The 23,585-nt window shown below is 43.5% G+C and overlaps 1 long non-coding RNA gene across 1 annotated transcript in view; it reads right to left on the bottom strand.

Moving 5' to 3' along the window:
• LOC146029244 (uncharacterized) overlaps positions 1-15,400 on the bottom strand; it is a 30,654-nt gene extending 15,254 nt beyond the window's left edge. The window contains exons 1-2 of the long non-coding RNA XR_014455329.1: positions 14,603-15,400; positions 3,408-3,581 (exon numbers count right to left, since the gene is read on the bottom strand). This is a non-coding gene — a long non-coding RNA (uncharacterized LOC146029244). The remainder of the gene's footprint in view (positions 1-3,407; positions 3,582-14,602) is intronic.
• Between the last annotated feature and the right edge of the window lie 8,185 nt (positions 15,401-23,585).

Genomic DNA, 23,585 nt, shown 5'->3' with positions numbered 1-23,585 from the left:
CAGGGCCCTCTTACCTCCAAGGGCAGTATTCAATGACAATACTCGGCATGTGCATCGAATACTGTTTAGGATTCGCTGCATAGTCGCCGTGTTTTGGAGGGCTGGAGCCTTCGCTGCCAGCCCTCACTGTCACTGTATTCAACGCCACAGGGGCTCGCTGCCCCTGACAGTGATTCTTAACCCCTGCGGCGGACGCCGCAGGGAGCTGGGGGACGGCGGCAGGCAGGGAGATGGAAGCCTCCCTGCCTGCACCGGACACTGTGGGACAGAAGCAGGGGAGCTAGCAGGGGACGCGTCTAGGGAGCCACTTGCACTGCTCCCGATTGTGCATATGTAATGATCGGGAGCAGTGAATATAAGAATATCTAATGAGCGGCTCTCAGCTCCCGGCCCCCTGCTGGCTGTTATGTGTAAAAAAAAAATTTTCTTAATTAAATATATATTCATGTGCTGTAAGATTAAAAATAGCATTAAAAACAGCACATTTTTAAAAAAAAAATTTACACGGTGACACAGCGAAAATCACTTAGAAAGCAATTTGCCATCTGATCATTGAATACACTCATGGCGAATCGCATTGAAAAACCACAACAAATTGTGGTGACTATCAGGCGATGAATTGTCCGTCATTCACTGTTCGCCTTCGGCAAATATTGCACGTTGAATAGGGTGATTCACTTTTTCAGTAAAAAGATTCACCTTAGAGCATGAAAATAGCAACCATTCGCCATAGAACATGGCAAATCAGCCTCATTGAATACTGCCCCAAATCTGTCTGTTGTTACACAATTTGTTTTATCTCTGTTTACAATTGTAAAGCGCAACGGAACCTGCTGTGCTATATAAGAAATAAATAAATAAATGTCTTTTAGTACATGGTTAATATATCTGTAAAAGGCATAAATGATAGTAAAATAAATAATTGCTATAGAAAGGCAACACCATTAAATGTAGTATGGTTCAACTTCCAATACTGTTACTTAAGAAAGACCTTTAGCAGTGCACTCGTTTTAAAACTCTCGCACTTCAAAGAGCTGCTTTATGTAGAAAAGCCTATAATTCATGTACTAGACTGTGTAATATATTATTTTGATTTTTTTTTTGTAAATAAAGACTAACACAACTACTGGTTTCAAGGTCTACAGGAAATGCTTCTGGTAGGCTTATTTATCTTTTAACTGACATTTGTTATCCACGGATTAGTTTAGCAGGCCCTTGTAATTATGGTTGCTTTTCCATTTGTGGCTATCTGCATGAGGTCGGTGGATCTTAAAATTACAGAATGGCCACCCTTGAAAAAGTAGATTGAATCAGCTACATCATTGAGAGCACTACAGTCAGACGATTATCCTGAAAAATAAAACCTGGTAGCCAAAGAGGTTTATGCTTTAAGCTTCATAGTCACTTTTCGGCTCCTTGGGTAGTTAGAAGGTCAATAAAACCCGGGTGGCCTCATATTAATGCTTTCCAGTTAAGTCAAATGTGTGGTGGCTCTCACAGAATACTTTTTAGAAACTGTTCATTTGAATTCCAGTACTCTTTTCAGTCAGCTCTTTCAGAGACTCTTTGTTCTGTTTTGTTTGAAGTCTATTTGTACCATGGAAAAAGCTTGCAACATTTCCTATTATTAGAATAAAATGATCTTGACATAACAAATCCTTTAACTAATCTCCTTACTCTACTTTATTTCTCCTTATCTGTGCTTTCATTCATAGAGGAGGCATTTTTGCAATGTGTGTCACTGTCATGGAACCACGCTGGCATTTCTATTTGAGAGCTCCAGATGTGAATGGCGTTCTGATCAGTGAAAGATGCACATGCAGGAAAAATGTTCAATGTACTAAAGCTAGAATGAGATAGTTAGCATTTTAATTAAATCATTTTAAATATGTCTTAAAACATTCTAAAAGCTAAATATAATGAGAAAGTCTGGTTACAAAACTATGGCTGGCAGGTACAGATGTATGAAGCCCCATAAAACATTGCAAATAGTTTTTAATATGACCTGAAAATTCAATGAGTATTTTCTTATGTCTAACTGACAAATTGTGCCTACTCTCCCACTTTATGTAAGCCACCTGATAATATCTGTAAGTGAAAAGAAGGGGCACATGTTACGTCTGCCCCACCTGCAGTGAACATGGTTTTGTCCATCTAAGAAGGAATTTGTCAGAAAGAGTGAACCAAAATAACCCCCCAAAGGGAGATAAAACTAGAACCGGTACTTGAAAGTTATTGTTTCTTTTTATTCATGGTTTCCGTTATTTTCATTTAAACTTTGTATTTTGGTTGGTGGAGTGTGTTTTTTGCTAGAAATATTAGATTTTTACTTATTTTTTTTGGTAGTTTTCCTTTATATTAATAGTTGCTAAGATGGCAATTATTCTACCCTGGAAAGTAGCTTTGCTCTAGCTGGTGTCTATGTCCAAAACTGTAGCGCTTCCCCTCGTGTGGCACACTGTGCGCGCCATGCTTCGGGCACTATTATATTCTTAATCTGAGGGTAGTAATAGATCCCTCTATTGACACCCATTTGTTTGCAAGCAGCCAATCCTTGTATGACCTTTGTGATAGTCCTATCCACACTTTGTATATTATATTCTAACTCTATGTCCACTTGGATCGTGAAGTCAGTTTAAAAAAAAATCATGAAAAATGCATGGCGACATATACATGTGTCGACCAATTCTGTCAATGTTGACATAAAACCAGTCGACATGTTTCATGTGTTGACCTATTGACTGTCGACCTAATTACTGTCGACCATTCGACCGAATCCAGACAAGTAATAGTTCAACAGGGTCAAAAGGTAAGCATAGAAAATGTCATTATGAAAAAGGTTGACATGGTCAAAAGGTAGACAAAGGAAAGGGTCAACATGAGGTTTTCATATGGTTTTGGTGTCAATGTCGATGCCTGTTGACATGGACCCCCAATTAGTGTAATGCATACCCATGCATGCTTCGGACATGGCTTACCATTCTCAGTTGTGCTCCAGTTGGATGGTAGAGTTTGAAAAATTCCCCAAATTTTTTTAAATATTGGGAATAACCCATGTCAACCTTTTCATGTATCGACCTTTTGATCAAATTGACCTTTTTCATTTTGACCCGTGGATGGTAAAGTATGAAAAAGTACCCCCCACACACCAAAAAATAAACATAATTTGAAAAACTTATATCAAACTCATGTGTCTACCTTTTTCATGTCAACCTTTTGACCATGTCGGTCTATTGCATGTCAACATTTTGTTTGTCTATATAGACACTTTAGATCTACCAACTGCAACCACTCCTCTCTGGAGGCCCATGCCTCTGACATTCTACAGAACTTCCCTACATTTGTGCCATACTACAGGCATGTAGTAAAAAAAAAAAGGGGGAACTCATGCCAACATAAAGACATACCTTCCAACTGTCTCGCTTTCCACTGGAACGTCCCATTTTTTGGGGACGTTCCTGCTTCCCATCCGGGCCAGCAGTGTCCTGCGGTGGAGTCCCCCTGTCACCTGTAAATGGACGCTGTGCGCATGCCCCAACAACCACGACTGTAGCACACTCGAGCGTCCCTCCTCGGCCATCCTGAAAGTTGGGAGGCATGATAAAGACCACGTTTTACAATAATGCCTAAAGAATGTCTTATCAATCATATCCCTCTGAACAGTTTACAGGCTCTGTTATCTCCTTCATATGAATATTCAACATCAAAGTAAAACTGATAGAATTCCTGTATTAGGGGAGTATTTTTTAGGAAAGAATGATTTGTACACAGTAAATGTAGTAGATGCTGTGCTGTGCTTCTTCTTACGAGATGACACACTAGCCAATTAAATATTTTGGTCCTATTGAATAAATCTAGGTTTTCTATAGTAGTCCCAGATCTAGGTAGGTAGATTAGATAATTGGTTACCCATAGCAACATCCCATGTGAAATAGAACTCCCATATTAGTAAATTTCCCCAAGTGACTTTGAAAGGTATCTACTTCATGTAGAGCTTTTAACCTCTTCAGTGTCAATCCCGAGAATTTTCCGGGCTGTGTCTCAATGCCCAGTCTGGCAAGCCCGGAAAATTCTCGGGATTGCCACTGTTTACAGCCGGGCAGCGCTGCTGAGTTCAATCACTGAACTCAGGCAGCTTCAGTGCTGCCAGGCTCCCTCCCCTCTGCGGCGCCTCTGGCTCCCTCCTCCTCCCCCCTCCCCTGGGTTTTGTATGAAGTCGCCGGCACCGGCTTATGACAAGCCGGCTGCCGGGGACAGGGACGTGGTGCGGGGGGGGGGGGGGGCACAGATCCGGGCAGCCGCTGATTGACAGTGCAGCGGCGCTGCTCGGACCCAGGGAGGCAGTGGTGTGGTTTTTTTAAGGGAGCGCTCCCCATACAAAATTTGCCCAGTGGGGAGCTCTCCCCCCCCCAAAAAAAACACCACTGAAGACTCCAGCACAGTCCAAAATTCAAAGAGGAGGGGTCACATCAACTGCCAGTGAGTCCAGGGCAGTGATGTCTGAGGTGGCAGTAGGCTTGGCTCCCCTTTTTGAATATTGGACAGTGGTGCAGTCCCACCTCTGTAACGGCCACTGATAAGGAAGTCCAGAAACAGAGCATTTTGTACCTAATGGAATTGGTCATGGTGGAGGGTATGCTTTAAGTATATACAATTTGTGCAATATGTAGAGGCACAGATACCTTAAGATGTTGGCAGCAGTTTTTTTTTAACATCATTCATTTTTTATTTTGTTTCAAAATAAGTATAACAGGGAGAGGGGGGATACAGAAAATAGAAAAGGGAGGGGGGAAGGATATCTCGCAAGAGTTACAACACGTGGAGCACACAATATTGCAACGTACGCAAATATATTGTGCAGACAATTTAGGAGGAACAATTTTAATAGAAGAGCCTCAACAACTGATGGGGGAAGGTAAAATCAAAAACCCACTATGATCTAGTTTGGGAATGGTGTGATCTTGGGCACAGTGTCGTTATGTTATCTGTTGTTTACGGTTCATTTAGACTAAACTGCATGGGGTTAGATTGATGAGGGTCTTTCAACCAAGCAGAACCTTCCCCGTCTGTCACATATTCATGCCATACTCTCCATTTCACCAGTGGCGAGGGTGCAGACAAAGAATATGGCAGAAATTCCATTCCATTAAAAAATGGAAGTGGACCTTGTGGAGCATGTTACTAATTTGGGGTGGTATCAGTTGTTTCCAGCATTGTGCCAGTGCAGCACATGCAGCAATACATATGTGACCAAGGACATAGCGTTGATGAGCTGCTACTGTATCTGGGTAGATATGTAGAAGATGCTAGATTTGGGGTGATTACACAGTGCTCTGAGAATTTAACCCTTAGTAGTCTGCACTGTTGGGGGACAGTCCTGGTCCCCTTATTAATGGCAGAAACAACAAAAGGGAAATGCTGGCACTCTGGGGTTAAAGTGGTCAATATACTGGTGTCTAATAGTTCCAATTAAGACTGGACTGAACAGTGATGAGGCCGGGGGCAATAACTGTGGGCTGGGTGTTGTGAATGATGTCCAACATAAATACTGCAAGTAGTGAAATAATGAAACTGTCCCACAATGAGGAGACGCTCAAATCTGCCAGACTTGAGGCTGGGGGTTCATCAGAGATGTCCCTTACATCAGGATTGGGCTGGATGTTGGTACCAGAAGAGAAGGTCAATCAGCATGCACTGATTTGCTGTTGGATGATCCGTGCAGTGGAGGTGAGGGGGCTAAATGACTAAAACGGTCGAAAAACATGTATATGCACTGAGCAATTTTCATCCCAGCGATTTTCCCCAACATCACTTTGCATACACGCTGGGCAAAAATGCCCAGTGCCCTTTTAGGAGTATATTTACTAAAGTTTGAGTTTTTAGAAGTGGCGATGTTGCCCACAGCAGTCAATCAGATTCTACTTAACATCTACCTAGCACAGGGGTAGGCAACAAGCAGCCCTCCAGCTGTTGATGAACTACACATCCCAGCATGCCTTGCATCAGTTTCCATATAGCAAAACTAAGGCAAGGCATGCTGGGATGTGTAGTTCATCAACAGCTGGGCCGATTGCCCACCCCTGACCTAGCACCTTCTAGAAAATATTATCTAGAATGTGATTGCTTGCTATGGGCAACATATACACTTCTAAAAGGTATTGCAACTTGTCCATTTAGATAGCAAAAAAAGGATATTCATTTTACTTCGGCTTTATTATACTAGTGTCTCAATCCAAACAGTTGTAGTTTGCTACACAAGTAAGCAGCTCTTACCAAACCAGAGGTACTGTAGATTAGGGTATTTTTCCTCAGCTAAGGTAGATCTGCATTTGTACAATTTATGACTCCCACCAGTATTTAGCCTTCCATATGGAAAACCATAAAGTAATTTCTGTATTGCATTTCTTCTGCACATTTGGCAGGTAGCCTGACACAGCCTTCCCAGTACCTAACCGCAACACCGCAAACCTTACAGAAACACCCTGGTCTAAAGCTTGACCTGCATCCATCATCCATCAGGTAACATCTCGTTAATGGGCCTAGGGAAACATTTTACAATTTTATCCTGTACTACTGATGGTTTTACCGTGATACACGGCATCTTTTCATTAGTGCTTAACAGTTGCAGAAAGTAATCTTCTTAAATATAGGGAGTTGCGACTGATTTTCATGTTTTTCTTCAACATTAAATCCAGTCATTCCCAATGGATTCCTCATAACCCTGGCTCTGATTATAACATGTTTTCATTCCTTGTCACAAATGTGCTTTATGTATAAGAGAAGAAGTGTGTGCCCTTTTGTTTCATTTATTTCAATGAAGGCATAAATACATATAGTTTTCAGCACATTTAAAAAATGTTTTATATTTTGGACCAAGACAATATATTTATTAAACTCCAAATAAGACATGTATTATTGACTTATATTGTATAATAATATATGAATGACCATGTTTGTGCCATTCTATTGTATCGTTTACATGAATCTACTTTATAGCTGCCGTACTGCTTACTAATGGTACCACAATGCCAGAGGTGTTACTGTAAGCCAGGTCCCAACAGTGACATGCAGATGTGACCAGGTTAATCAGAGAATCATTCCACAGTGTAACCATTGCCAGCACTTGTGTATACTTGGTTCTGGAGCATCTCTAATTATGCTAATAATAATCATTTTATTTATATAATGCTTTTCGTCAGGAGGACTCAGAGTGCTTTTAAAGTGTTTTGAGCAGCAATATTGTATGTTAAATTATCTTGCAGTCATTGCAGACGACGGTCCGACACTTAGGGGTTCATTTATTAAAGTTTCTCAAAATTAACCCCTAGGTCATAGCAACCAATCAGATTCTGTCTCTCATTTCTCTGATACATCCTACAAAATGACCGACATAATCTGATTGTTGCTATGGGCATCATCACCCCTTTAATTTTTAGAAGCTTTAGTAAATGTAACTCTTTGCCTTTTAGAACTATAAGTAATTAGTAGACTATCATAATGTAAAGTACTTTTCAGGCAATTGCAATGCACGTCTGCGTCCGCCACCCATACCTGCGTGTTGGTAATCAGCACTGTACCCTCTCCATTGTGTGATGTTCTTGGCGGTTCCCCGGGCTCTAGTTGATGTCCCACGCTGATTCCAAGCTGGTCCCACGCTGCATGGGCGCCATCATGACATGTTGTGTCACATGACAGTTTTGCTCCAATATTTTCCCTGTGACCTTGAACCTCTGACCTGTGCCTTTGATGAAGGTGTACACCGGTACTTCCTGGAGTTAATTGATGCTGCGACTGGCAGCCAATCACAGACAGGCAGGTGGGATATAGATCAGGCTTCTGGCACTTCATCCTTCCATTGAACAACTTGTCTGATCCCTGAGTGATTCCTCAGAAATCAGCGTTCTAGGCTCCAGGTTCCCTGTTCCAGAGTTACCTGTCTCAGTGCACCTGTGAGCTGCTGCTGCTAGCCAGCTCCCTGGATAACCCTTCATCTGCCAGACTATCTTCCAGCTATCTCCATCTGCAGCTTCCATTAGAAGTAGTCTGTGCCTTCCAATTACCACCAAGCAGCGATCACTACTGACTCCCAAGCCATCTATCCCGTCATCAACTCCCTAGTCGACACGGACGTCGACTCCCAAGTCAACGCTGTCTACGGCTCCCAGGCCGACACAGTCCACAGCTCCCAGGCTGACACAGTTAACAGCTCCCAGGCTGACCATCCGTGGGGTTAGACTCCGTGCCTCTGATCAGACGAGTCATGTCAACTCTCCTACCTAGTTGTGCCCACAGTGCCCAGCGACATGAACTGTCGTTACCTAAAGCGTCCTGTGTTCCAGTATCCAGAACCCTCCAGTGGCTCACTGCTGCCACAGCCAGGAACACCTGATACCTGAGCCCTGACAGTACTCTAGGGGCTAACTATACTAAGATGGGAGTTCTATTGAAGATGAAATCAACCAATCAGATTCTACTTCTTATTTATTTAGCATCTTCTAAGAGATAATAGATGAATTATTATGAATTATTTGATTGGTTGCTCTGGGCAACATCCCATCTTCAATATCAACATCCTATCTTAGTAAATTTACCCTTAGATCTTATCAATGGAAGATTTCTAAATTTATTAAACATTTGACACTTTTTATAATTACTCTTTAATATAAATCTTCAGACCCAGTACATTATATAGTGGCTTATCACTGTCTCTGTTTTTAAACATGCAGACCAGTAGAGTTTTTATCAATGCACAGGCATGAACTGGTATTCATGCACACCTGTAAGTATTGGCACAGGGAGATATCCCACTGTGAAGTTCTATGGCTAATAAAATAAGAAGCAGCATGTGACTGACCACTGCCGTGTCTTATTTCTACAAGTATTATTCAATGAGTGGCCAAGTGTAACATCAACATCCTGTTCTACAACAGGCACACATTGCACTCCTCCTTCTGTCTTGCCTGTTTACTGTATATTTCCTACAAGTAATCATTTCTTCACTGCTCTGTAGTGTTAAAAAGTGGCTATAGCACTATTATTCTAGCACTGTAATCCTGTTTCTATCTATTTTTTAATAAGTGATACATTTAAAGGTACACATATTGGGGGAAATTTACTAAGATGAATTTGTAAAAAATAGGTGTATTCGTATGCAGAAATACATCTATTTTTTACACATTCGTATTTTTGGGATTTACTATCCCGAAAATACGGCAATTCGTACACCTATGGATGGGACATTCGTATTTGTATTTACAAATACAAATGTCTACACCATCGATAGGATACGACAGGAATCACCATTCAAAAGAATGGTGGTTCCTGATTTACTAAGCAGCCGCATTGATTCCTGTCGTGTTTGGCTTTAGCCTGCACGGATCAGTCAGATCCGTGCAGGCTGCAATGTGTAAAAAAAAAAAATAGAAAAATAAATAAATAAATAAAAAAAACGGCGTGGGGTTCCCCCCCCCCCCCCCCCCCCCACAGCTGTAACCAGCACCAGGCTGACAGAGCCGGGCCGGTAATTAAAAACCAGGGAACCCGCCAAATAGGGGTTCCCCGATTTTTAACAACCAGCCCCAGGCTCCAGGTCTGGGGCTGGTTCCCAAAATACGGGGGACAAAATGAGTAGGGGTCCCCCGTATTTTAAGAACCAGCCCCAGGCCAAACCAGCCAGCAGGGTAATGCCACAGCCGGGGGGAGACTTTTTATACAAGTCCCCTCGGCCAAAGCATTAACCCCTTGACCGGTCAGCATGGCCAGAGGCCTTGGGGGAGTGGGGACCCCCCCAATAAATGGGTCCCCCCCTCCAGGATTTACCTGACCAGGCTGAAGCCTGGTGCTGTCCCCGGTGGCCGGGGAATGATTCTATTGGCCACCTAGCGGCCAATCAGGAGCCGACTCTCTCGGCTCCTGATTGGCAGCTAGGCCCCGCATGCTGGGACTTGCCCCGCATGCTGGGACTTGTGGTTCTCCAAGACCCAGCTTGCGGGGGAGGCTTGCTGGGTCTTGTTTTTTATTCTATTTTTTACACTCAAAATCAGCCCGGTGGCCACCGCTCCAGGGCCACCGGGGACAGCACCAGGCTTCAACCTGGTCAGGTAAGTCCTGGAGGGGGGTACACCTCTATTGGGGGGTCCCCACTCCCACAGGGCACCTGGCCATGCTGACCAGTCAATGGGTTAATGCTTTGGCCGGGGGGACTTATATAGGCTCTTTCAGCCTGGTGCTGGTTATGACTGTGGGGGGGACCCCACGCCGTTTTTTTATTTATTTATTTTTCTATTATTTTTTTTTACACCTTGCAGCCTGCACGGATCTGACTGATCCGTGCAGACTGCCTTTAGGAATTCGTATTAGCGGCCGTATATACGGCCGTTAATACGAATTAATACGAGGGAGGGTTACAAAGCAGTCGTCTTTGACTGCTTTGTAAATTCCCCTCCGGAACACGACTTTGCATACGACGTATGCAGTCGTATTCATTCGTATCAAGAATACGAATACTATTTTTTGTATTCGTATTCTTAGTAAATTTCCCCCATTGTCTTTAATATTTTTTTCAAATATTACCCCTTTTTCGGTGGTAATTTAAAAAAAAATACAATATTTGCACCTTTTCTTTATTGACCCCACATGAAGTCAGGGCCCGCCCCAATGCGATCCGCATTTGGCCCCAGCCCCGATGGTCAGGGTTGCCAGAGCCGGCCTTAGGCATAGGCAAACTACCAATTGCCTAGGGCATTTGGAATACCTAGGGGCATCAGCAGCTTCTGCTGATTAAAATGATATGCAGCATGCCTATATACTGTGTGTGAGCGAGGCTGTATCTGCATATGAAATAGTGTATTCATGAAAATCACTGTAACATAGCATTCCGTATGCAGGTACAGCCACAGTCGCACACAGAATATAGGCATGCTGCATATCATTTTAATCATCGGAAGCTCCTTATGTGTCCTGGTCCCATAACAATGCAAATAAGACGAATTATCAGCAAAAAATGCACCAAACGTTAGCAGAACTGGCCAGGAGCTGCATGGCTTATTGAGTCAAGATGTATGAGGAAACATCTGTATCCAAGCAGAGGCAGAGGTCACAGTGTTAGCGGCTGTGCAAGTGCTGTCTGTGGGTGGGTTGGTTGTGCAATAGTGTTCGGCATATGTGTAAGGGGCATTATGTGTGTCATGTATAAATGCATCAATAATGTGCAACATATGTGTAACAGGCATTATGTGTGTCATGTGTATAAGGGCATTTATAATGTGCAACATATGTGTAAGGGGCATTATGTGTGTCATTATGTGTATAAAGGGCATTAATAAAGGTTGGCATAATGTGTAAGGGGCATTATGGTTATAAGGACATTAATAATGTGTGTCATGTGTCCATTACTATGTGGTATTATCAGGGGTGCCGAGAGAAAGGGGTAGGGGGTACAAATTACCCAGGCCAAAGTCTGATGGAAGGGCCCAGTGGGGACCCCGAGCCCCCTCCACTTAAGTGACAGCAGCAGCTGCAGCTCTTCTCCTCTGCCCAGCACACACTGCTTTGTGCTGGGTTGCAGTGTGGCCATGGAGGTGCTTAAAATACAATATTTTCTCAGGATTTTTTTCTAAGGGTATAATGTGAATAATGTGAGGAGTAATGTACATAAGGTAAAGTTGTACTACTGTGTGATGTAACGTGAATAAGGGACACCATCGCATGATATAATGTGAATAAAGTGGCACTACTGTGTGGCATAATTTGAATTGGGGGTACTATTGGGTGGCCATGCCCCTTCCCAGCAAGAACACACCCCTGTTTGGGCTTGCTTACCGAATGTGTTCACTGTTTCTATTTAAAATATTGCGGGTTGGAGCACCAAAATGATGACTGCTATGATGAGGGTTGATGGTGCTGGGAAAGGGGAGCAGGGTCAGAGGCGGAACTAGTCGCGGTGCTAGGGGGCACCAGCCAAAATCTTGCCTAGGGCGTCATTTAGGCTAGGGCCGGCTCTGAGGGTTGCGCATGCGCATTCCTGCTCATGTGCAAAACCCAACAGCAAACAGCTTCGGCGAGTTCGGACAGGCTGCAGGTGGAGTTAAGCCGCTCGCTAAACAGTGAAGGACCGCTGCTTATCGAGCGGTACTGAATTACCCCCATAATGCAGGATTAACGACAACAGTTAAAGAAAAGTGATGCTAATGTGCTACAGAGGAGCCCATATAATTAATCTAAAATGTATTTTAAAAATAAAACAATATTCATTTAAATAAGTTATAATAAAGTTGAAAAAAATATATAACTATACCTGAATAAGGCTGTTTTAAAAAAAAAAAATATTAACATACACTTCCCTGGATAACTTTCTTTTTTTTATTGTTTTCTTTCTCTTTACTCCAGCTGATCTCTTCTCTTTCTATCAGTGACAGTGAGATGACAACTAGCAGTAATGTGCAGTACTTTTAGGAATATAGCTGTTCATAGGTGGCTTCAAGTGTAGCCACAGAATTACTGCAGGGCCATACTATATCAGTATTTAGGGCCTTATTTTGGTTCATTCTTTCTGACAAAATCCTTCTTAGATGGACAAAACCATGTGCACTGCAGGGGGGGCAGATGTAACATGTGCAGAGAGAATTCGATTTGGGTGAGTTATTTTGTTTCTGTGCAGGGAAAATACTGACTGCTTTATTTTTACACTGCAATATAGATCTCACTTTGAAGTAAAACCCCACCCAATCTAATTATCTCTGCAGATGTTACATCTGCCCCACCTGCAATGCACATGGTTTTGCCCATCTAAGAAGGATTTTGTCAGAAAGAATGAACCAAAATAAGGCCCTTAATGCAGCTGCACACATCACCCCTTAGGTGGCCCGCTACTGCATCAATCTTCACCAAGGGACCTTCAGGAAGATAGGAGGCAGCCCAAAACAGCCAATGGTGGTCTGGCTCCCCTACCCCAGCCAAGGCTCCCCTTCCCCAGGGAACTAGTTCTGAATAATTACTATAAATGTACAGTTTTTTTGGGGGGTGGGGGGTTTCCTTCTGCTACTCTCCAGCTCAGTATATTTAGTGTAAGTATTAATGTAATATACAAATTTTTTTTGCAACAACAATCATTTAAGCATAGACACATCAATATTTTGAACAAGACACACCCTTTGGAGATAGTGTGACATTCCCCCTCGATGGCGCAACGCACTTCGCATGGCGCATCTCACTGTAATCTCCCTGACTCTAGTTTTCAAAAGTAGGCAAGGGGTCATTACACTTATTGCTTCCATTCTATAAAACTAGGCATTTACAGTACAGAATGTAGGATATGAAGGATATGAAGGCAATCACTGCACTGGATTATTCACAGCAGCACAAGCAACTTCTGCATACACAGGGGTAACTAACTTTTGATGTGGGTTGAGTGAAGACAACTTGTTCCCATTAAGAATTTAACAAAAGCTATGAGTGATGGATTTCTTTTGAAACGTGCTGGGAGACTATGGTGTCAAAATCACTTCTATATAAAAGAAAGTTCATACACTCAATTTATTAAAGTTAACTTTTGCTTTGGATCAGTGTAGCCAGTGGTTGTGGCCAATTTTTAGCCAACCCAAAGTAGAAACTGCTGGTTGTCTACACATGTTCCCACCTGACAGCACATGAAAAAGAAGTACATTTTGGCACATCCAGCACAGTAGGATTGGTAGGAAGCCAAGGTTTGAGAAGCATGGAAATATATCACTGTTATGTCTGACCCCGCCATCTATCACCTACATCAAAAAAGTGTGTAGTTGAAGGGAGCAGAAGAGTGGGCAGCATCTGGTGGGGTGTACCCCCAATTTAAGGGGTTGTGAAATCATCTATCTCATTACTATGACTATTGTCTTCATCAATCTCTATGACTTTTTCATCATCATTGTTTTCTACTAATGCCTATACAACTTTTTTATTTATAAGGCGCCACAAGTGTTTCGCAGCACTGTACAAAGGAACAGTACAGGGAGACAAAACTTAGTATTACATTGAATAAATAACAAAAATAGAGTACAGGTAAAGAGCGCCACAGTTCAATACACATTACAGCTTAAATATGAGTAGTGAGGACTCAATCAACGTACTACTAGAGGCTTGTGGCCAATGATGGAGATGAGTATATGCGGACAAAGATGGTCACTGAGTATGGGGGAGCTGTGAGTGAATTGCGAAGAGCAGAGGGCTCTGACAACAGGAGGGAAGAGGGCCCTGATCTGAGGTGCTTACAATCTAGTAGTTGTAGACAGTGGTGTGGCTATGTGCCACGGTGCCCGGAGCAAGGGCATGCCCCACCCCCATTTGTAGCAGGCAGGGCCCTGCGTGTTGTAAAGTGGGCGCAGCCTAACATTATACCCCACACGTAATGCCCATTGCACATTTTAGCGAACTTTCTAATACTTATTACACATAAAGCCACATGCCATACTGCCAATTACAGGTAAGGCCACACCGTGATGCCCATTACATACTATATAACATACCATAATGCTTATTTCATACTATATAACACACCGTGATGCCCATTACATACTATATAACACTGTAATGCCCATTACACATCCGTCACATAAGTGCCACTTACCTACATGCTCATTGCTAAGAACTTCATGATCAATGCCAGGGGCTTCATGCTCGATTCCACGGGGGACTGAAATAGCTCGTTGCCAAGGGGGACTAAAATTGCTCATTGCCAAGGGGGGCTAAAATTGCTCAAAATTGAAAGGGTGAGGAGAGAGATGGAGAGAGTAGGGGAGAGAGAGAAAGGGGGGAGAGAGAAGGGGGGCAGGGCTTTGAAATGGATGTGAAAGCATGACAGGCATCACTAACAGGAGGGAAAGGGATAGAGGAAGGAGGGGGAGAGAGACAAAGGAGAGAGAAGAGGGAGGGGAGGAAGGGAGCAAGGGGTTAAATAGAGTTGTGACAGCCTGACAGGCAGGGAGGGGGGACAGCACTGGGTCTCTCTTGCAGATAAACAGCCTGGTCTGCACAGTCTCAGTGTTTGTTCTCCCCGACACACAGCACCAGGTCTTCTGCGTTATATAGATTAGTTTGTTTTTCCACGCTGTGGCTGGTCACTAGAATGTGACGTCAAGCTCCAGCTACTATGTTCCATGAAACTGTGAAGCGGCTGCAGCCTTTAATCTCCCTTACAGCTTCCGGCCGCTCTGGAGTCTGTGCTGACATTCGGCTGCCTGTGTGCAGGGGGGAGGCTGGAGCAGAGCGGCAACATTGTAAGAGCAGTCACAGCCAGCTTTCAGAGGTCAGAACATCATGACCCTGTGCCCCCATGGCAACGGCTCTTCCCTGGGCAGAGCAGGGAGCGGGTGGGAGAGGGAGCAGGCTGCACGGCTCCGGTCCCCTTTGATGTCTTGGCGCCCGGAGCTAGTGCTCCGCCTTCCCTACACCCCTGGTTGTAGATTCTATAAGATATTATTATTATATTATTTGATAATGATAATCCCCCACCTCTGATCATCACCAAACTGGATGCATTTTTTTACTGATGGTTTTTAGCGGTATAGATTTCACTACATGCACTTAAATGTCCATCCAGCATACTTAAGGTGTGTACACACTTGTACAATTTAGACTATGTATACAATTTAGACTATGTATACAATTTAGACTATCTGCATACAATTTAGACTATATAGTGCAAATCTGCACTATATAGTCTATGCAGCCAAGACTTTCTGCATGAGATCCAGATGAGATTTTGACTATGTAGTCAAAATCTCATCTGGATCTCATGCAGATTGTACAAGTGTGTACACACCATTATACTCTGGTACTTGTGTAATTTCACAGTGCCACCGCGCGCACAGTCTGTGTTTACTCTTTCTTTGAAACTTGGCAGCTTGCCAGACTGCATGGGCCCAGTCTGTGTTTACTTTTAGTTTGAAACAGCTTTCCAGACTCCTTTACTGTACTAAGCTAGCGTGCGCTTACTCTGTGTTACTGTAGTAAGCTACGTTATCTGTGAAATATCGTCTATTTTTTTGCGCTGGACTAGCGCCCCAGTCACAAACAGCGTCTGTAGTCACAAACAGAGTCTAGTTGTCCGCGGTTAGAAGTTGCGTCCCAGTCACAGTTGCGTCCCAGTCACAAACAGCGTTTCTAGTCAGAAATAGCATCTAGTTGACCTCAGTCACAAACAGCGTTGTGTAGTGTAACTGCTGACAGGTTGCTACGTTACTTGTGTAGTTTCATGGCTCCAGCATGAACTGCACTCACAGTTCATTGTGGTACCATTAACAAAGGGGGTGTCAACCTGTTAATAATGGCACCTGTCGATGTAACAGCTGTCGACTTTATTTATTCCACTATCCACGCCACCCCGAAGCGTGGCGAGCGCAGTGAGCCCCGCAATATATAATTAATTTAAAGAACAATAAAATCTAGAAATAAGTCATTCTTGAGAACAGGAAGCAGCTGCTGCATCATCACCACCACTTGGACAGGAAACAGCTGCTGACATGGATGCTGTCGGCTCTGCGTCGTCATCTTTCTCAAGTTGGGGGAACAGGGTCAGTGCATGCAGGATACGCTTAAAGGGGTCTTGTACACCAACACTCTTCCTCCAGATAAACTCCTGGAGGTACGAGTCCAGGTGATGACATGCGGTTCCCCTTTGGTGCTTATTGCACCACTTGCAAGCACCCCACAACCGTTCTATGTTCTGGGTGTGGACCCCAGTGTCAGGATCCACAAAGTGGTACTTATGATTCCCCTTCGCGTGGTGGTACCTGACCTGCTCCAACTGCTGCGTGTTACACGCCCTCCAGCAGTTGCTAAAGATGGTGGTACCTGGTTCCACATAGGCCTCAATGGCAGCCATTAGAGTGCTCGCATCCCACTGCTCCACTGCAGTGATGAAGCACTGGCCTTTCTCCCTCGAGATGCCCCCAAACAGCCACTGCTGGGGCAACATGCGGCCAACGTGGCTCTTTCTCTGGACGTAAAGGCTCTCGTCCACCTGCACGATGGTACCTGGCCCTCCAATGCGCTGCTGAGGCTGCGATAGCAGGTCCACTGTGCAGGTTTCCCTCATCAAGTTGCTATACATCACAGTTGTCTTCTGTAATATATTTAGGTGACGGTCACAGAACTTGATGCAGGTCAGCTCTTCAGCCCAGCAGTAGACAAAGCGGATCAGGGTGACAAAGCTGAGATGACACCTACTGAACCACTTTGCGGACCTGACGCTGATTTTTTTGCGGCAGCTGCGGATATGAAAGTGCCACATCCACTCACTCACACTAAGCCTCATGGGGTGCCCATTGGGGCAGGTCTGGGTGTGTGGCAGGAATTGGTGGGTCTGCAGGAATGCCACTGCCTCCTCCTCCGTCTGGGGCAGAGAGAAAATTGTCAGGTTCGCCATCATACATATCCATCTCTCACACAATCCTACTACTGACTGACTACGCTAACTGCGTACCACTCTGACTGACTACGTTACATCTGACTGACTACGTTACAATCCTACAGCTGACTACCGCTCTGTACACTCAATCCTACAACTGACTGAGTACGCTAACAGCATACCGCTCAGTACGCTAACAACGTACCGCTCAATCTGACTAATTTAGACGCTGTTTCTGACTGGGACGCAATTTCAGACTACGGTCAACTAGACGCTGTTTGTCACTACGCTAAAACTAGATGCTAAAAGTAGATGGTATTTTGCCGATTTACACAGGGGCGCCTACGCTAAGTACGTACTGCCTGCGCAGTACTTGGGTACTTTTTTACAATACACTTAATACATAAAAACACAGTCTGGCAAGCTGCCAAGTTTGTCAGTCTGGCAAGCTGCCAGGATTCACATAGTAAACACAGAGTCTGGCAAGCTGCCAAGTTTCAAAGAAAGAGTAAACACAGACTGTGCGCGCGGTGGCGCCGTGAAACTACACAAGTACCCTTACTATTTTCGCCACCCTCGGGAAGCACCATTTGTGAATGACATGTATTAAGGTGTATACACACTGGATGATGTATGCACTGAAAGATATTGGTGGCCAATTTCCCTTGAACTTTCCCAGGGTCCAGGAGGAAATATGTAGGGCATACACTCTGAACAATGTGACGGATGACAAATTATGAACGATGAACGATCTAGCTAGGGTCTATAGCTTTTTCTGAAATTGAGCTGCCTTCACAGTCGACGAACAACCGTGATGAACAGATGATGGGTACGTGCATCGTCATTCGTTGTTCATAGCATACACACTCAGAAGGGCCAAACGATATTGGTAAAATAATCGTAGAGTGTGTATGCACCTTTACTAGATTTATGGGTGGCTAAACAATCGCCAGAGTTATTGTAACCATGACATCAAAACCCAGGCTTCTGCCAATCTAGAAACACCATTTCATGAGACTGGGTAAAAACTATAATGGTCCGGACCCTAGAACACTGGACCAGATTTCAGCAGCAATCCTTGACACTGAGGAGATGTCACCTGTTCAAGTCTAGGAAGGGGGAGGGGTCCTGTCCAGAGGGTGTATGCCATAGTGCCAGCCATCTCTAGGCCAGACATAATATCTAGGAAAGTCAGGCCCAGTAAAGTGCAGGACTCCCAGGAATCCTTACAGCACTATGGCTATTCTCCATAACCCTGGTTTAGGGTTAATGAATATTGTTTCAATGATATAACATTTTTGTACTTTACTGGTATATTAGAGGTCCAGTAAGCCCTTTCATGCCCAGTATGAATGGCTGCCAGGGCATTACTTGGCATCCAGCGTCTGCCGTACACACACACCCACCATGTAAAAAGTTGTTTATTAAATAAACTCTCCCCCCACACACTCTTATTCACTGTTTAATTACTCACTTAGATCCATATAAAAATTTGGAACAGATTATATTAAATAAAGAGCATTCACATACATTAAACAATCCTTAAATATGTATTGGGAACATATCAGAATAATCATTACTGTAGGTTTAACAGTAACATAAAATAGACATGACATGATAATAATAGGTATTATAGAAAACATCTGGAATGACACACTAAAATATTTTTTACTTTACATATGGCATTTTTAATACCATTCAAACTGTTCTCTATGCATTTGCTTTGCAGTGTCTGTGACCATACCATATGTCAGTAAAGTCCAAGTGGAAAGGTTCCCACAACCAGCACCTTGGACTCTGTTTATTTATGCGCTCACCCTTAAATTTCCTAACACAGTTTCAAATGATTTAGACATCTGCTTGGTTGCCTGTCAGTATATGGTAGTGTAATGTGCTTTTTTTTTTTTTTAAATAACATAATACGCAAATAAAATGTATACAAACAGTTAAAGCAATATTCTAAAATGAATCTATAGCACTATACAGGCATATAATATACTTTATTTAAAGTTACAATTGTTATTATTAATTGTTATCATTTTAGTGTGAGACACTTTGGGAATCCTCATGTTCACTTTATTTCTTTACAGTTCTCTGTGGGTGGTGATCCATTTCCCCCTGCTGAGTTCCTCTTGATGAGTTACTGTAGCTGATTGGAAGGTGAGGGGTAGGGATGGCCATCAGTGCAGACGCCATTGATGGTTGCCATTCTGTACCCAGCCATCGATAGTGGCAAACTATTTGATGGATAACCATCAATAGTTTTAGCTATCGATGGTCAACCATTATATGTGACTAAATGGCCTGTGGGCCAATCAGTACTCGTGGGCGGGACTTCCAGGTGTCAGGGGGGCTGAGCTATGCTCTGTGATCCAGGCACCTTGAGGAAAAAAAAAGAAGGAAACATTGTTTCACCTTTGCCATCAATGTAGGGAAACTATCTGGTACTCCCAAATCCATGGCAAAAGTATTCGACATCAGCCACAAACCATCGATGATTTTAAATCATCGATGGTCGATGGCCATCCCTAGTGAGGGGCTCCCAAAATCCTAGTCACTGGGCAGACTGTAACCTGCATACAATCCTGTATCTGAGAAGCATTTTGTGGGTCACACGGTTGTGGTTTCCTAGGGGAAACATGCTGTGTAGTAGGAAGAATATACTGCATTTCAGGCACAATGGGGGAAATTTACTAAGATGATTTAGTAGAAAAAAATCGTATTTTCCTACGAAAATACGAATTTGTGGGGTGTATTCGTATTTTTGGCATTTACTATGCCAAAAATACAAATATTCGCATTCATATTGATGGGACATTCATATTTGTATTTACAAATATGAATGTCTACACCAGGGGTTCCCAATCTTTTTAGAATCACGGCACCCTAGAGTACCACAATTTTTCCACGGCACCCCTAGGGCCAAAAAAATATATATAAAATGAAGTAGATTGTGTTTATATGTGCTTCTTAGGTTCAGTTATGTGGTAAAGGGCAGGATTTGCTTCTGATTGTACACATATTTATGATTGGCAGCCACCAGCACTGGTTTTGTCCATAAATAATTGATCATAAATAATTTGAATGGTCCTGGATGACCAACCCGAGGCACCCCTGCAAGTGTCCCGAGGCACCCCAGGGAGCCGCGGCACACAGTTTGGGAACCACTGGTCTACACTATCGATAGAATACGACAGGAATCACCATTCAAAAGAATGGTGGTTCCTGATTTACTAAGCAGCCGTATTGAAAATACAGCTGCTAATTAGTGTAAAACTGCCACGAATATACGGCAGGAAAATACACCTTATTTTCCTGTCGTATTTGGCAGAAGCCTGCACGAATCAGTCAGATCCGAGCAGGCTTTAGTGTTAAAAAAATTGTAAGATAAATACATTTTTAAAAAAATCAGCGTGGGGTCCCCCCCACAGCTGTAACCAGCACCAGGCTGACAGAGCCGGGGACGGTAATTTAAAATCAGGGAACCCGACAAATAGGGGTTCCCTGATTTTTAACATCCAGCTCCAGGTCCGGGGCTGGTTCCCAAAATACAGGGGACAAAATGACTAGGGGTCCCCCGTATTTTAAGAACCAGCCCCAGGCCAAACCAGCCAGCAGGGTAATGCCACAGCCGGGGGAGACTTTTTATACAAGTCCCCCCAGCCACAGCACCCCCTGTTGGCGGCCCTGGCTGCCGTGCCATTTTTCTAGATAACTATGGGCTCAGACACTAAAGCCTATCTCTGCGCATACACGGCTGCCAACAGAGAAGAGATGGCCCGAACCGAGGAGGCTGCACACGGGCCTTCTTATCACTTAAAATGTCCCTGGTGATTTCACATACCTAACACTCCTTAACATTTATTTTTCTAGTGTGGCACCTTGTGGTGGTCTGTTTGGTCTGGTTTGTCCTGCAGCCTAGATTTGAGCCTCTAGAATGTTAGGGTGTTAAGGGCTTAAACAATATGTACTCATCTGCAGCATTTATTTGTGTTTGAACCTGTCCATAGGCACCATTAATCTTTCTTCATGTGTGCATTCATATACAGTACATGCCCTACCGCTGGCCTCATATCAGTCCAACTTTTCTCCAACAAACCAACTAGTGGGTTGGTTGGTCTAAAAATCTGGTACTGTATGGGGGCAAATGGCAATAAGCAATTTGCTCCCAACCTAGGAGAATGGACAAAAACATTCAGTGAAATTGTTTAAATTAAATAGGTCCAACTACAGTACATTGTCTGAGTGACAGTTGTTGTCCATTTTCCGATTTGGGAAACAAATTACTTACCGTATATTCTCGAGTATAAGTCGACCCGAATATAAGCCGAGGCACCTAATGTTACAACAAAAAACTGTGAAAATGTATTGACTCAAATGGGACCCTCACTCGAGTATAAGCCGAGGGGGGCTTTTTCATCATAAAAAATGTTCTGAAAAAGTAGGCTTATGGTATATATGGTAATTACAAATTACATTTGCTCCTATCCAGTATCAGGTTTTTATTCCATCCAACCAACTAGTTGGATGTTTGGAGGAAAGTGGTCTGATGTGTGGCCAGCATTAGTTTACTTGTCCTATGTGCTCCTCCCCTCCACAGTACAGTCCCTCAGTCCAAGTGAGCATCAGTGCTGGATAACACAATCTGTATATGTGCACATGCATTTGGCCTGTTTTCTGGCCATGCACTGAACCATTTTATGTGATTTACATTTTACAACCTTGCCATACTACAACCCTGCATCAGATACTGGGGATTATTCTGGTTGAATCAGTCCGATACGTGTGCGGACGGATCGCAGGTTTTAGCCAGTGCCAGATTAAAGTCTAAATGGGCCTGGAGCTGAAAATTATCAAGGGCCTATTATGCGCAATAATAGGGGTAGTGGCCAGCACATAATAATGTGGGGGTCGTGACCAGTGTTCTGGTTGGGTGGTCTGCTCATGGGTGTGTCTCTATTTGTGTAAATACTTCCAGCTAATTATATATGCCTGGAAAAGGCAGGGGCTGGCATAGGAAAAATGCAAAGGGTTTAGCATAGGGTGCAAAATGGCAAAAAGGTTGCCATATGCAAGGACCTGGCACAGAAAAGAAGGAAAATAGAAGCTGCAGATATACTTACCTTCCATCGGCAGCTGCAGTGCCGACCATGAATCGCCAGCACTGAGAGCATCGGAAGATATATATGCACACTCCCTCCAGCCAGAGAGTGCAATGTATATACATATATATATATAATATATACACTTAACATCGGCACTCACCTTTCCTAGTTTTGGGGTGCCCTATGGCTTGTGACCACATTGTTTAAACAGACATTGGATGGGCTCTGCACACACTAAATTAACTGATAATAAATAGTGGAGATTTGGTTCATGAATTGATCAATGCATTTAAGCCTGCAGCCCCCGTCAAGGGACCCCACTGTTCTGCAGGTCCTACCACTATCGCTGAAAATGGCTGCAATACACATAGCTATCACATCAATGTTTGATACCAGGCATGCTATCAGGTCTGAAGCTCACAGCAGACTTTGCTTTTATAGGTGAGCAGCTACCAACACACCTGTCACTAATCATCTAGGGAAATGGCTAACATAAGCTATGGAATCTTAGTTAAAAACAGGGTGCATTAGAGAATGTGACCACAATAAGACTAATTAAAAAATTAATCTAATAAACAATATATACACTTAACATCGGCACTCACCTTTCCTAGTTTTGGGGTGCCCTATGGCTTGTGACCACATTGTTTAAACAGACATTGGATGGGCTCTGCACACACTAAATTAACTGATAATAAATAGTGGAGATTTGGTTCATGAATTGATCAATGCATTTAAGCCTGCAGCCCCCGTCAAGGGACCCCACTGTTCTGCAGGTCCTACCACTATCGCTGAAAATGGCTGCAATACACATAGCTATCACATCAATGTATATTACAAATATATATCCAACACTCACAGGATGCAGGGAGATATATTGCCGGGTGCCCTTCAAAGGTGCACCCGCAGAATGCTGATGTCCTAAAATACTTGCGGGGTGAGGCAGCACTCCAGTCATAAAAAAAATACTGAAGCCAAAACTTTGTTAGCCAACACGCTTCCTTGATGATGCAGACCCAGTCCTGGGGTGGGCAGTCACTGCTGGGTCTCAAATGTCTCAGATAATGGCACATCTTGTCCTGCCTGGGAGCTTGACC

This window comes from Crinia signifera, chromosome 1, assembly GCF_055691185.1.
Source record: "Crinia signifera chromosome 1, ASM5569118v1, whole genome shotgun sequence".
Classification (NCBI taxonomy): Eukaryota; Metazoa; Chordata; class Amphibia; order Anura; family Myobatrachidae; genus Crinia; species Crinia signifera.
Note: the sequence above shows the minus strand (reverse complement) of the source record. Positions and strands in the feature narration are given on the sequence as shown.